Source organism: Sprattus sprattus (genome assembly GCF_963457725.1).
Source record: "Sprattus sprattus genome assembly, chromosome: 10".
In the NCBI taxonomy this organism is placed as follows: Eukaryota; Metazoa; Chordata; class Actinopteri; order Clupeiformes; family Clupeidae; genus Sprattus; species Sprattus sprattus.
The window spans coordinates 23052267-23067399 of record NC_137908.1 but is presented as its reverse complement, the minus strand read 5'-3'; the positions used below and the strand labels follow the sequence as shown (position 1 = coordinate 23067399).

At 40.8% G+C, this 15133-nt stretch overlaps 1 protein-coding gene across 1 annotated transcript in view; it reads right to left on the bottom strand.

The window, feature by feature from the left end:
* pcbp4 (poly(rC) binding protein 4) overlaps positions 1–10471 on the bottom strand; it is a 68066-nt gene extending 57595 nt beyond the window's left edge. The window contains exon 1 of the mRNA XM_080845878.1: positions 10378–10471. The gene's annotated coding sequence lies outside the window, so the exon portion shown is untranslated. The remainder of the gene's footprint in view (positions 1–10377) is intronic.
* Between the last annotated feature and the right edge of the window lie 4662 nt (positions 10472–15133).

Below are 15133 nucleotides of genomic sequence, written 5' to 3'. Positions count from 1 at the left end.
GTTTGTTTGTGCCTCTGAGCAGGGGGGGGTTGTAGATTTCTTAGCCCTTTTTGACTGGGTATAGTTGAAGAGTAAGCAACCCATCAGTAATGCTGATCAATTAACCTCTCCCTTTACCCCATCTCCCAGTGACCTACATGTCTAGATAAAGGTCGCTTGAATCTCCATATTGCCTCCATTCACTCCACTCCTCCCTCTCCTCTTTCCAAATGATGAGATGGAGAATATGAGAATTGTAATAGAGAAGGGGGCAGATGGTGGGGAGAGGCAGCTTGGGCAGAGGAAGGGCAGGGATCGATAGCTCTTAACAGTGAGGGGGGTTATGATTACTGGTTGCAGTTGCCTCTTACAGGAAATCTTTGTCAGTCCTGAACAACAGCACAAAGGTCTACCCACCTATTAGACAAAGGTTTTGTTTGGATAAGTAGGAATTTGTGAATCTCAGCTATTGACTATAAAGCAAATTCAGACCATTCTTCTGGGATCATTCTTTTTCTGTGATCTGTGTGTTTGTCTGATATTTTTTTTGTCTTCTTCCATAAAATAAATGAATCTTACAAAGTACTAAATTATTCAACACTAACAAAAACATTCTTCAAAAGCCATACCTTGTATTATTTATTTGTCCGGCAGGACAAATTGCAAAGGATCTAGACGAAGTATCAGGTAGTGCACTATATGGTTGTTTAGAGAGGTATGAGGAGTTAAGAGGCTGATAAAGTGAAGATAAAGACCTTTTAGACACACGTCTCCCCCAATCATCAGACAGTGATGAACACCCATGCTCAACACAGCCCATGGAAGATATCTCTTTGGTGTTTTTTCTATTTCTTGAGATGAAGACTGTCATGATTCAAACTGATCAGGGAGTACTTTATGTTCTCAGGCCTTAATTAGTTAAAACAAGCTTGACTCAGTCTTAATTCAGTTATGTGTACTGGCCCCTCTCCAGTCTCTGAGTCCTGTGATACACCACTCTCATTCAACAAGCTTTGTACCTATAGATACTGAAGTTTTCTCATTCTAAAAGTGCCTGATAAGCTTTTGATGGGAATGCTCATGTTGACCTGACAGATCATTGCTAAAATGAAGAGTAATGATGATTGAAAGGTATCATTCTGCTAGCTGCTTGGCCCTCAGCTCCACCACAAAAGGAACAAATATGGAGTATGTCTATTTTGTCCAGTAATCAAATTCAAACACAGGGACACTGTGAATAGGAATGTTGTGTTATGCAAAGCTAATATGACCTATAGCTCTCCTTGTGGTTTTATGTGCCTTAAATCTTTGAGAGGCCTTACCAATGAAAATGCCATGCCACAAAAACCATCCCTCTATTCAAATCTTCTTCTAGTAGCAAACAAATTCTAGATGACAAAGAATATTATACACATATCTGTTGTTAGTTCAAATAAACAGGGAACTTCCCCAAACAGTATATTTTTCACTGAATAAATCTTGTACTTTGAGGACAATTCAATTCCCAGTTATGCGTTGATCATACCTCAGCCAGGTCTGTGACAGGTACGCAGATATCCAGACTTAGATTTACAATTCCAGAGAAATTAAAATGAAATGTTAAAGACGGTCTGGTTAATCCAGGCCATCTGATTTCTAAAGTAATCCTTCATGTTGGTTATAGTTGTGAGGCATCAACATCTGGGTAAACTCCAACACAAATGTCTGCAGACAGGACACATATGTTCCTCTCACATGTGCAGTGATGAAATGAGGAAGTGTTGCCAGGGCAGCTCTGGTTTTCCATCTATCACAGTCAAGGCTCTCACACTCTCTAGAATCCTGAAGAGAGTGGAATGTTCTGAGAATGTTTAAAAACACTGAGGCCCAGATTTGCTAACACGTTAGCTAACATGTTAGCTAACACGTTAGCGCCCGTTGCAGGTGTCATTTTGTAGCAAGGTGTGCCGGACATGGCTAAAACCACGTTCTGCCTGCTGCAGGGGAACAAAATGGGAAGTTGCACTTTCCTGACTACTGTGCATGCAATTATTTCTTGTTATAGCCATGATTGAATGACTAATTTCAGTTGCGAGTGTAGTGCATCAAATGTCAAATGAAAAGCCACAACATGCGCTTTCTGTGGATTGGCTAAATCGCTGTTTGGGCTGGGCTCTCCAAGGTATGCACATCTACTCCTGAATTGCTCAATATCAGTGTAAATAATTAACAAATATCACGTCAGGCTTAAAAAAGGTCTAGGATTATTTGGGAATGATGCTTACGGACTGCATGTTCGCACCACCTCACTACCACTAGAAGCAGGCCCCTCGATCCCAAATCAGACAAAGAGCCATGAGAGGATGGGCTCACCCTGCTCAGAGTCAAGATGACAGCTAAAAATGGCATCCTCCTATCTGTAAACAAACTCATATGTTTCCTAGACAATCTGTAAGACACAGTCATTGCAAGATAAAACAGAGGGGAAAGAGACCAAGACAAATCGAGAGGGGAGTGCAGGAGAGAGACGGGGAGAGAACGCTTCATTCCAAAAATAGCAAAAGCCTTGTTAAATATTTCAGGCACTCAGCAAGCAGCAGAAGAAGGCAAAAAGCTCATATGCCACAAACACAAAGAAGATGCTGGCATCAAACCATCAGGCACAACCTGAATTAGCATCATAAATATATTTAGCACACTTACTAAAGCCTTCGAATTTAGCTAAAGTACCAAATAACAACAGACACTTACCATGTGTCACACTAAAACCCCCATGTATACACACACATACACACAGACATAAAACATATTACACATAGGTGTGATTTCTATGGATTTTCTGCCTGAAAACGTGGATGGAATCACAGAATTCAGATATTAAAACAGAAATCATGGTTACACACAGAATTGCACAGAATTACATTTTTAAGTGAGAGAAATATATTGAACTATGTTATACACTAAATTTGAGCCTGTGTGAGTGACACAGGTACATCAAAGATATCAGAGAGAGCTAGAGAGAGTAAGTTAATAAAACAACTTGGTATACTTCAACCTCTCGCGTTCAGTGGCTTTAAAACGAACACACTGATGGCGAACAGCTGTATCCCTGCATTGTGGACCAAACAGGAAATACGGTCACTTGTTGGCTTAGGAGAGCATCAGAATAGAGTCTTCATCGAAACCGGAAGGTAATGTGCAATTACTTTAGTTTGGGGCGACAGTGGTACAGGAGGTAGAGAAGTCTTTTAGTAATCAGAAGGTTGCTAGTTTGATTCCCTGTCGAAGCGTCCTTGAGCAAGACACTGAACCCCTAATTGCTCCTGATGTGCAGTGTGGCATCAGTGTAAATATAAAAAAAATGTGTATACATCCTTGTAAGGATAAAAATGTGTATACATCCTTGTAAGTAGCTTTGGATGAAAGCATCTGCTAAATGATTTCTAAGAAATCCCAAATAAAACTATATTAAATATAATTGCATTGGTCTTGGGGGATTATACTATTTGCTACCCTACACTCACATTACAGCATAGTTGTCCCCACAATGTAGTTGATAATAATGGATTTAATCAGATAAAACTGAATCTAGAAAAAAATCTAATGGAAAACACAGATTCTGGGAAAAAATCTAATGGAATTTGGCCATAACATACTTCATAGACAGATATAGAAAGGGCAATATGATGTTTTGGATGATAGCTTTGTTGAGACGATTAAATGAGAAAGTTGATAAAACGAGATGAGTTGGTTAAACGTGAGAGTAACTGGTGCTAAGGAACCAGGCTGATGAGCGAGACAGCAGGGCAAGTTTACAGAGGACCTTATTAGGGGGCGACCTCAGTAATCTCTGCATTCAGTGTACACCATTATCCCTTATCCAATCAATAGCAACATCAACTATAAAGCATCCATCTTGGGGTTAGAGAGTGATTTGAGTGTGGCTTTGAGCAGGACCACCATTACAGTATCAGGTTTTACCTGGTAAATCAGTTTTTTTCCACAGGTGACCGGAGAATCTGATCTGAGATGAAGCCAGATGAAACTACAAGAGCATCTGGTTGTGTAGTCTTAACATTCTGTATACTCCCCTTGTCCTAGAGTCCCTAAAATAAATCTTAATTGAATTTTAAACCCCAATTCTATTTTGCATGAAGAAACAACCCGCCATTCATGATACACTTTCTGCGGTCACTTTGGGGAAAGTAATCAAATTTCAAGTTGAAAAAGGATCATTTAAGGGTTTTCTCTGGTGTTTACACATGGTGGCAGCTCATGTTTGACCCTTAAGACCACACAAGGGTTGAAGCTAAGGAGATGTTTCAAGCTTTGCTGGTCCATTCACTATGGCATGAAAAGGAGGTTGTGAGTGTTCCTATTGGTTGTAATCTAAAATTAAAAGGGAATTATATTTACATGAGGACTTGCATTTAAGACTTGGGAAAAAGCAAAACATCAAATCAAAATATGCAGTCTTGTCCATTTCCTCTTAGCACAAACATGTATTTCTGAGTGTATTATGTTAGGTCTTTGCTTCTATAACCTCTTTGCTTCTGATTAGATTTCCCTGTCTTAATGCATTTGGGTTTTCCATTCAGCCAGCAATTCTTTCAGGTGGGTAAGGGGACCTCGATATGCCTGAAGGAGTAGCAGCAGCTGTATCTGTCCAGGAGAATCCTGCAACAGAGTATAGAAATCTGCTGTGGCAGACAGAGAACTCTGTTGTGAAGTATAATAGTCCACATGAGGGGTCCTGGGAGCCATGAGATTAATACACATTTAAGGAAAGACATCTTTACCAGCAAATGATTACTATTATGAATCATCTCAACTAGGGAGGCTGCATCACTAATACATCTCTCAGAGAGAAGGTAGTGTAACTGTCACTTCCTCATGTACATGCGCAGAAGCAGAGATTGTGAAGACAGGTGACACACATTGAGATTGAGATTGAACAAGAGTAATGGTGGTCTAGCAAGAACAGCCACAAAGTTATTAGTCAGCAAGTCAAGAAAGAGGAAAAGTAGGAGTAAATGAACAACAACACATTGACTTTACGTCAGACTGAGGACTTATCTTTCTAGTGAAGGACTACTGTGCCACCCTGGCATATTTTTGCAGTACAAATGATTCGTTATAGGCATCTTCAAGGGCCTTTAGAGATGTATTTGTAAGCTTCTCACTCAGTAATTTATGGTAAGTACCCCCTCCTTCCCAGCCTCTCTGTTGCTTACTGGCTCTTGTTCCTGAAAAGCAACCCCCTCTCTTTTTAGCCTCCCTCTTTCTTATTATATCAATGATTCTAGGGCTACAATAAGATATTAAATTCAGGAGGGCAACAAATGCTTTTGACCACTGTTACCTCCCTCTCTCCCTTTTTTCACTTCTGCCTGTTTCCCCGATGCAGCTCTGCTGGTAGGTGGCGGGGGACAGAGGATACATTTCTCACTGTCCATTTCCCTGCATGCCATGTTGGCCTCAGCTTTTTGCTGATCTTTATGCCAAGGATGCAGCGCTGGTGATACAAAGCTGGCCCTTGTGAGGAGTGAGAATGAGAACAGAGGGCTGTACACAGTGGCAGCTCTGTCAACACATGAATTCAAATACATGGATGAATAAAGACGTGTATGCCCCTACGCAAAACCCCCTACTCCTGTCTGCCTAGCATTCTTTGTGTGTGCAACTAGAATGGCCTTTTCTTTTGTAGGCCTCAAGTCCAAAGTGTGCTTTGCCCTAAAAGGGTACAGTCAATCTCTACTGAGTGTGGTCACCATTAATTGTCTTTCTGTATAATAAAGGAAACAGAAAAGAAATGCATACTGTTAACCCTACGGGGAAAAAAATATGCAGAACCACAGGAATTAAGACTGTATTTACAAGTTTATTGCTCCTTATTTACTCAGAAGACAACAGGGCTTGACAACAGGTGTCAGACCAAGCGTGGTCTGTTTAGAGATGGGTTTAAGTAGCCAAGACATAATGAGCCCCAATGATCACCTGGTACAGGGATTCTCAGAGGCTGAGGGACTTTTGTGCTGCTTCCTGAATGCACAGGGTTTACTAGGGGCATTCTTTTGTTCTAGTGGCTGGGCAGTGGTTCTTTTCACACAGCTGCCCAGTCGTGCTCTCTAGGCAAAGTGAGCTTCACATTTGTTGTTGTGTGGGCAGCTGCATCTTTCCTTCAACTTCTACACTGTTCTGTTGGTGCACACTAAACGTTCGTTCAGACACAGCATATGACCAGGCAGTATTTGCGTCAATCTCATTGGGATTGAATGGGAGGCGGAATTCTGTCTGTTTGGGCGGCATGAGGAAGAATCCGCCTCTGCAGCCCATTCAAAGTTGCCAATTCTTTAACTTTATGCAAATAAGAACCACCTGAGACCCAATCAGTTCGGCGTGTGTGGGATTTGGAAGCCTACGTTGTTCAGAGTGGCGGGAGTAATAAAAAAAAATCGAAACAAGATAGCAGAGTGTCCGCAGTCTATTACTGGGAAATATTTGATGTGCATAAAGGTGTCTACACGATTTTTGATATGTCTACATCGTCTCGGTTTGTTGTTTATATGCAACACGAATGCTGTCAGGGCAAACAGAATATTGCAGGCCTTAACTGTAGCTCTCGACCATTATTGTTAGCTTGCTGCTATCACTAAACCGAAGATCCATAGAACACATTGTAGCTAGCTAGCTGCTGATAAGTTACATATAAAGTATTATTGATTGTTGTTTACTTGGCACATGAGCATATTTGGGGCAAATAACCCACTCTGTATGTAATCTGAAGCACTGACCTGTTTTCTACAACCAGTACACATCCTAGCATGCTAGCTGACGTCAGCATCTGAACTTAAACTTAAGACCATAAGTGATGGCCGCAACATCTATTATTATTTTCATGATGGCCCAGGGTGACTAATGGGGAAAGATCTACCAACCAATCAAGAGTGATTTTTTTTAAGGGGTGGTTTCATCCAGTACTGGAGTGAGGCAAATTCAGGCCAGGCGGTTTCACTGCTATTCATGTGCCAGATCTGCCCTCCACACAGACACACCATATCGTTGCCAGTGGTTCGTTCTCGACCATTTCTGGCACAGGCGAAAACAAACTTTGCAGGCAGTAAACTGCCCAGAATATGGAAAGGAGATTGTAGCTCAAACTGGTCATTAATGACTCTATACGCTAATACTGGCTAGTACCACCTTGGGGAGCTCCAGTGTGCGCGACCGGTCAATGCCTTTGCCAAGTTTGTTTTCGCCTGTGCCAGAAATGGTCGAGAACGAACCACTGGCAACGATATGGACCGGTCAATGCCTTTGGCATGGCCTATGTGACCGGTCATTGCCTTTGGCATGGCCTATGTGACCGGTCAATGCCTTTGGCATGTCCTATGTGACTGGTCAATGCCATTGGCTTGGCTTCTGTGGCTGGTCAATGGTGCCGGCACCAAGGTCCAGAGCCTGTTCTGTGACGCCGAAGAATTGACATTAGAACAGTTTCTGGAGCTCCCAGGCCTGTATTAGCACACTGTCTCAAGACTGTCCAGTTTGAGCTACAACTGCTTCTGAGAATTTGTGAGCTTTCAGGCATTCACAGGGGATGAAAGTCCCACTTTTCATGCAGTGACAGTGAATTTTACAACTGACTTGGTTAAATTTCTACCTTTCCATAAACTGTGATTAAGAAAATATCAAATGTTCTAATATCAAACATAACAACTTCTATGAATATTTAACCTTTAAGAATTAAACTTTTTTGCCTCCTGCTTATTTAGTGCTTTTTATACATTGGTGTCAACCTATCTCACTTCCCCTCCTTGCAACTGAAAATTAGGTTTCACCAGTCACACAAATTGGAAAAATTGAGACAGAGCCTTTCAAAGGCCAACAGAACAAAAAGTCCATGTAGTCAACAGCTCCCATTTGTACACAGATCAGGCCCTTTTTTATAGAAAAAAAAGTAGCCAAGTAGCCATGGGTTCTTTACAGTGACATCTGCTAACATCTCATCTTTCAAATAGGTCAAAGGTCAAAGATCAGGGTTTTCTTGTTTCAGTCACAGACCTGAACTAAAGTCATACAAAATAGCCTCTCCCCCAGTGTCATAATAGAAGCTAAAGATGAGAAGAACGCCAGTTGATATTATGAGTGTGGGCCAAACCTGGTGCTTGAACTTAAGTTCATGTCTAACCAATCTAAGTATCAGGATCCAAAAAAGTTTAAGCATATCTGCAAAAATAAGGCTATTGCTAAAAAGGCTTACCTAAATTAGTTTCACAGAGTTTCATATCTCTGAATGGCACTGTCAAGACATCAACTGTCAAGTGTCCGGTGTTAGTGGTCTAGTGGTTAGCATTGCCGCCCTATAAGCAGCCGACCAGCTTTGGAGAAAAGCGCCTGCTAAATACTGGACATGTTACCTTTTAGTATCACCACATATTGCTACTCTGAGGTAAATTCATAGAGATGTGTTTCAATTCTAATGCCCATGGTCATACGTCATCTGTAAACATCTGGGTCAGAGGACAACTAAGATGGTGACAGAGCTAAGGAAAATTGTGTTAGTTAATTAGTAGGTGTGTGCATGCCTCCCTTGTAATATCCGGTACATTTCGAGATACATGAGCTTTGATACGATTTAGGGACGATATATTTTATGATTTGATGTGATGCGATATGGTACAGTCTAATAAAGTTCATTACATTTGTTAAATGTAGACATTCATTCATTTTCATTCATTTAACAATAAAAATGGTTTCCGATTTGCATTGGTAAATCGTTACACCTCTATTAATTAGCTTATGGTACTTTTGTCTATGTTTTCATTAAGTTAATACTAACAATGTTATGTTGAATAATACTTGTCCACAATGTATTGAATTTGAAATGTTTATAATATAGTTGATGGCCTACTGCTGCCTCCACCAACTGGCCTACTGTAGTCCGTCCACCAACCATTCCCCAAACATGCTAGGAACCAATATAAGCACCCATGGGTTTTAGCCCTCCTTGCTAAAACGTTTGCCTCCAAGTCCAAGTTGCCAATTCTAGTTTGATGCTGAACTGTGCAGGTTACATACTGACAATTGTAAAATGCTTTGTCTGAGTAGCAGCATTCTTCTCAGCTGACAGTGTTCTACAGTGGCGCTTATTTAGAATATAGGCTCTACATTGCATTGTATATGGAAATGTAAGTATGAGTAACATATGGTCTGGAATTGTAAACATTTAGTATTTATTTATTTCTAATCAATACTAGATGGAAATGTTAACTAGTGGAATTTGAAATACATCATATGGAATTCTGATCTATCCTGCCAATCAACGAATGACATGCCTTGGTCAATCAAGAAGGAAACTTCGGTAGAAAAGTGCCAGATCACTGTCAAGATTGAATAACAGAAGTGCTGTACAGAAGAGCTAGAATTAAAGATAGGATTTTTGTGATTGTCGTGTCAGTTATATTTAATTGGGATGAATTCAGCAGAACACATGGAACCGATTATAGCCTTAATTGTTGGAACCAAAAATGAGGAAAAACTGTAGATTAGGGCTTCTTGGCTGACAGTCCACCATGGTGGTAAATACAGACATCATTAAATTATGGTGTAGCGTCAATTTATCATCTGAAACTTTATCTTTTATTAGGCTAACAGCTTTATCATGGTGACAGTGAACAAGCCTTGGCCCATCAACCTATAGGCTAGTCATGTACTTAAAAACAGTCTGCTCGGGTAACGGGCACGCAAAAATCGAGGCCACACGACTTTATCATAAGGAGTCGACAAAGTAGACGGGAATTAAAAATTCGCTTGAAATTCTACATCTCTTTAGGGCAGATCATACAGACAGAAGCGCAATCTATCACGGTTTGAAGTCTGAAAAGAAATAACATGTTTGCTAGTGTCGGGTACCTAAACACACGGGTGCCTTGGACTTGTTTTATTATAGCCCAGGCTATAACATAAACTCAATCTGCGTTTGAGGTCTTCACAGCATACACGAACACACGTATGTTTTAAGTTATAGGCTATTCCGAACATGCTAGCGTATCACAAGCGTTTTTTCATTCGGTACACAAGCAAGTGTGCTACTCGGTCTTTAAAATATTTTGAATAGCACTTTTCTTGTTTGTAGAACCGTTGATGAATTTCGTGTCTGTGTAAGATTACTGTTGATGAATTTAATTATAGTTCTATAAAGTTCTTAGTGCTAGTGTAGTTTATGGCCGAACATCTTCCATGTCAATAGCCTGTATCACTGGACACCGTATCTATCTCTGCCTTGACATCAGAAGATGATCAGCACGACATGCACTGCAGCCTACATCACTCGCTACTCGCATAAACGAGTAGGCCTATACGATTAAAGGGAGCAGAAATAAGTCATTGAATCATAGATGAATGGTGAACTCTTACCTTAAAATCGGTGTCTTGAACTGCAAAACCTCAACATACAGGCCAGTATTATTATAACATATCCCCACCTGCTTGCGTCATTGTCAATGCGAACCTTGTACAGTGGCAAAAAAAATCCCGATTTCAGGGTAACAACAAACCGAGAGAAATAGAGGCAGCGCCTGAGCGAGATAGAGGGGGAGGGAGGCAGAGGAGGCAGAAGGGATGCAGCGGACGTGGGACTACCTCCTTTTACAGGCTATGGACTATCCCATCCAATTACAACAAATGAGAGGCTAAGAAAAAAAACAATGCACTGTGGGTAAGGGCACTGAGATTTGACATCTCACCACGACTTCTCCATGGGTTTATGTTTTTGTGTTTGTTTTGTAGCCTCATGTTGACATCTCCGTTTTTTAGAACTATTTAGATTCCATCACTTGAACTGCTACATGCGCATCAAATCACAGTATGCGTTTGATTGTGTTAATTAAACATGTTTGTCACGGCTAGATGTTCCTGTAGCCATTTCACGTTGTCCATTTTGATTTTTGATTTTTGTATAGCTTATGGCTAATTTTGCTGGGTAGGCTATCAATATTCATGCCAATGGGACTTCCTCTAAACGTAGGGAGTATCTTGCTTGTTCCCCTTTCACAATAGTAGCGTAGGCTTACCAGCGAAAATTTAATTTTTAGAACCAAGCACCACCAATATGCCTACGCACAGAGCCACAGATGATGCTGCTGTTATTTCAATTTGGCCTCAATCATGATAGTTCGTGTGTTTCATTATGTATTTTACATGAGCGTCTGTCCAGCTCAGATCCAGTACAGGGGTACACGGTTTGGCTATGTGTGACATTTGTTAATAAGAATGCACAGTTCTTAAAGTGTAAATGAACACTAAAGATAAATAGGCCCAGCAGTCATCTTGTTTAAAATGTGGCTTCATTCAGTTCTCTCCACCAGTTCGCCAGCTCGCAATTCATACAGTCAGTGAAATAATAATGTTGTGTAGACTTTCCCACATGAAGTAGGCTATAGAAAATATAGAAGAGAAAAACAAGCATACTGATTGCTGAAACATTGAAACACAACTGACATAAAAATCAAACAAGTCCACTATCAAATGAGCCACATTGGCAAATTTACAATCTCCTGGATTGGAAATGGATAAATAATTTACAGCATACAAATCAAATGCTTGCATGCACACTCAGCAGTTGCTCTCTTATCTTCGGTTTTGTCACCCTCTAGTGGTGTCTCAGTACAGCTGTGTATGAAAGGCCATATAGGCCATTAATCAGAAATGCATTTCTCACATTACACAAGTAAAATGCTCTCAGATACACATGTGCAATACTTTGGCTGTTTTCTCATACAGGTCTATAGTGGTACATTTTGCACCATTGGCCACAATAACACAATTGACCTGCTTCAAATTAGTCTCCCAGAAATGATCCAACCAGAAATGTTGAGTCCTTAAGGAAGGTCGCAGAGTCAATTTGTGCAATTTGTCATACAAAGAACTAGCCATACAAGGACCAGTCATACCAAGAAAACCACCATCCAGCATATACTGTAATTAATATTATAATAATAATAATACATTTTATTTATAGGGCGCCTTTCAAGAAACCCAAGGTCGCCTTACAACAGTGAATAAAACATTGAATAATACATAATACAGCAACAACTTCAGTTGGCAGGACCTTTACAGGTTATAGGCCTGCCTAAGCAGGTGTGTTTTGATATGTGTTTTAAAAAGAGCAATTGAGTTAGGGTCAATGTTCCTGATGTCAGGGGGGAGGGAGTTCCAGAGGTGAGGGGCAGAGCGGCTGAAGGCTCTGGATCCCATGGTGGACACAGATGGGCTCGGGGGACGGTCAGGGTGATGGAGGAGGCAGACCTGAGAGACCCGGTAGGGACATTGATGTGGAGGAGGTCAGAGAGGTATGGAGAGGTGAGGTTATGGATTGCCTAAAATGTGTTATAATATATATTATAATAAAAAATTAAATAGGCCTACTATAAATATTATATTAAAACAAAACCATATAGATAGAAGTTTGAAATGGAGAATTGTATGGACACTCAGCAGATTAGTGAACTTCTTATTTACAATTAGTGTGGAGTTTCATTTAATCCAATCTCTTGATTGGAACATGAGCTTTCATCAGAGGAAATGTGCGGGGTTTTTTTGTCAGGGTTTTCTTGCAGGATTTATTGTGCATGGTTGAGCAGTTCAGCACAAACATATACGAAGCTATCAGAATTGCTGGGAGAAAAAAAAAAAGTTTCGAAATGTATGTTTGGTCAATTATTTCTCTGTTTTTACAGTGATTGGCATTGTATTTTATATCGTTGGAAAGCCTGTTTACCTTTACAATTATGTCCAACATGTAAGGATCATGCATTTGTGGGAGGAGAAGCACATCTGATTATGTGGGTAGCGGCAAAGTCCTTTTGGTATTATTATGACCGCCGCACGCCACATATAGGTGTTGTCGGAGTTTTTTTTTTTTTTTTTCAGTTTGCCGATTTTCTGTCTACGATTCCCGGGACACTGAAACACCGGTTGCACAAAATTTGGTGGGCATGTAGCCCAACTAGATTAGTGTGGAACCACTGATTTTCGTTTTGATCCGTTGCACCCCCGTCGGACTGGACCCCTTTTAAAGAGGGTGGGGCGATTCAGTTTTCTGTGAATAAGTCGAAAACAGTAGGGCCTAGGAGGACCACATTTTTTATGTATGTTGGTCTTAAGAGGCCACGTCAACCATTCCACTACCACTTATTTCATGTATAGGTCCACCTAGTTACAAATGAAAAAGCAAAAATGGGGTGTTGTAAAACATTTTAATTGTAAGTTGACAAGGTCAGAACTGCACGAAATCGGAGGTGTGGGATCATTATGACACCTTCTGACTGCACGTTAAGTTTCGTGGAATTCTTTCACAGGGGGGGCATGCAATAAATTGATTTATCTCCCTCTGGAACGAAATACTGTTTTCTGATTGGCTAATGTGGTGTACAATAAGTTCGTATAGATGGACACCTTGGACGTAGTCCCAGTAGAAAAGTCTTATATAATTATACACCAACTGGCCTGTAGGTGGCGCGACACCGTTTTCTTCGAATATCCCGAGAACCGTAGGGCCTTGGAGGGCCAAATTGTTCTTGTATGTTTGTGTCAAGGGGCCATGTCAACCCATACCATAACCAGTCATAACATGTATAGCGCCACCTAGTTAAAAATTAAAAAGCAAAAATGAGGTGTTTTAATCGAATATATGTCAAAGTGTTCGAAAAATTACCAAATTTGCCAGGGACATCAAGCCTGTAACCGTCCATCTTCGGTAGAGTTTTTGTCCATGGATGGAGCAAAATGGCTCTGTAGCGCCCCCTAGAACATTAAAAAAAAACCCTGCGCATTGGGGTTATTTTACGAAGCTTGACGGAATTCGGTACACGTCTTCATCATGCATGGGCGCACCAAAAAGTCTCTTAACGACATGGTGGCAGGTCCACAGGAAGTCGGCCATTTTGAGTGGAAGATGCATTTTGACGGCGTTTGCACACCTTGCATATGATCGAACTCCTCCGACAGATTTAATGGTAACGCCATAGGCGTCGATTACGGGGGGGACCGGGGGGACATGTCCCCACCACTATTCATAATTTGAATTTTGTCCCCACCACTTTTAAAAATGTTTCAACCAATTGCGACCGAAAAAATCCCCACATACTCAACCGAAATCGTCGTGTCTAAATCATGCGATAGGCGCGCACGATGACATCCTCACAGGATGCACACCTGCCTGGCTGTGTGTGGAGCAAATTAGTTACAAGTACATTTTTCTTTTAGCTGTTGCAGATGACGGAAGCCTAGTTATATCTAAGAAAGTAACTTTGGGTAAACACTGACTGATATTTATACTCCTACTTGCGATCTGTCTTCACACTTATGGTGACTATTTTTCAATTTTTTTTTTTTCAATTAAATGTGTTTTACGGAATTCAGAAGTTCAACGTAAGAAAATATCTCCACCTTATTAATGAACACCTGAAAATTGGTTCTTACACAGCCAAAGTGTTCTCAGCTGTGCCGAGTGAGGTAGAAGATTCTTAAATTTTGATTTGCATACATACACGTAACACGCCCCGCCAGGGCACGCAACCGTAGTGACGTGTGCAGTCAGCCCTAGCCCAACACGGATGAGGCACAGCTTGTCGCTGCCTCTGTCAATCTCTTTCGTCAGTCTAATTTTGTTTTAGGTGTTATTAAATGTCAATTACTCTAGCCTACATTAAATTCGGAAAACCACCGACTGGTGACAGTGATAAGGTAAGATGTGGCGTTGACCTTGCCAAATGTTAGCTTGCTATTCACAGATGAGTTAACGTTCCCTACAGCTAGCCTAGCTAACGGTATGTCTTAAATTGAGACCGTTATGATCTGATAAAATAAGCAAGCTGGTGCTGTTGTCAACATCGAGATTATGTATTTTTTATTGTTTGAATGGGATTTTCAACCCCTGACAATACACTGTAGACTCATATTGTAATGCAACGTTGAATGGATGAATAACATAAGGGTACCCAGCACTTTTTCAAACCACTCTCAAGCTTATGGTTATTGTCCCCACCACTTCTAAAAACAAACTGACGCCCTTGGGTAACGCCTTGAAATGTGGTCCGGCCACTCTTCAGCCATGGGCGACTAAAAGTTATATTGGATTTTCTCATTAGTCGGAAGGTGTGGGCGTGGCAGA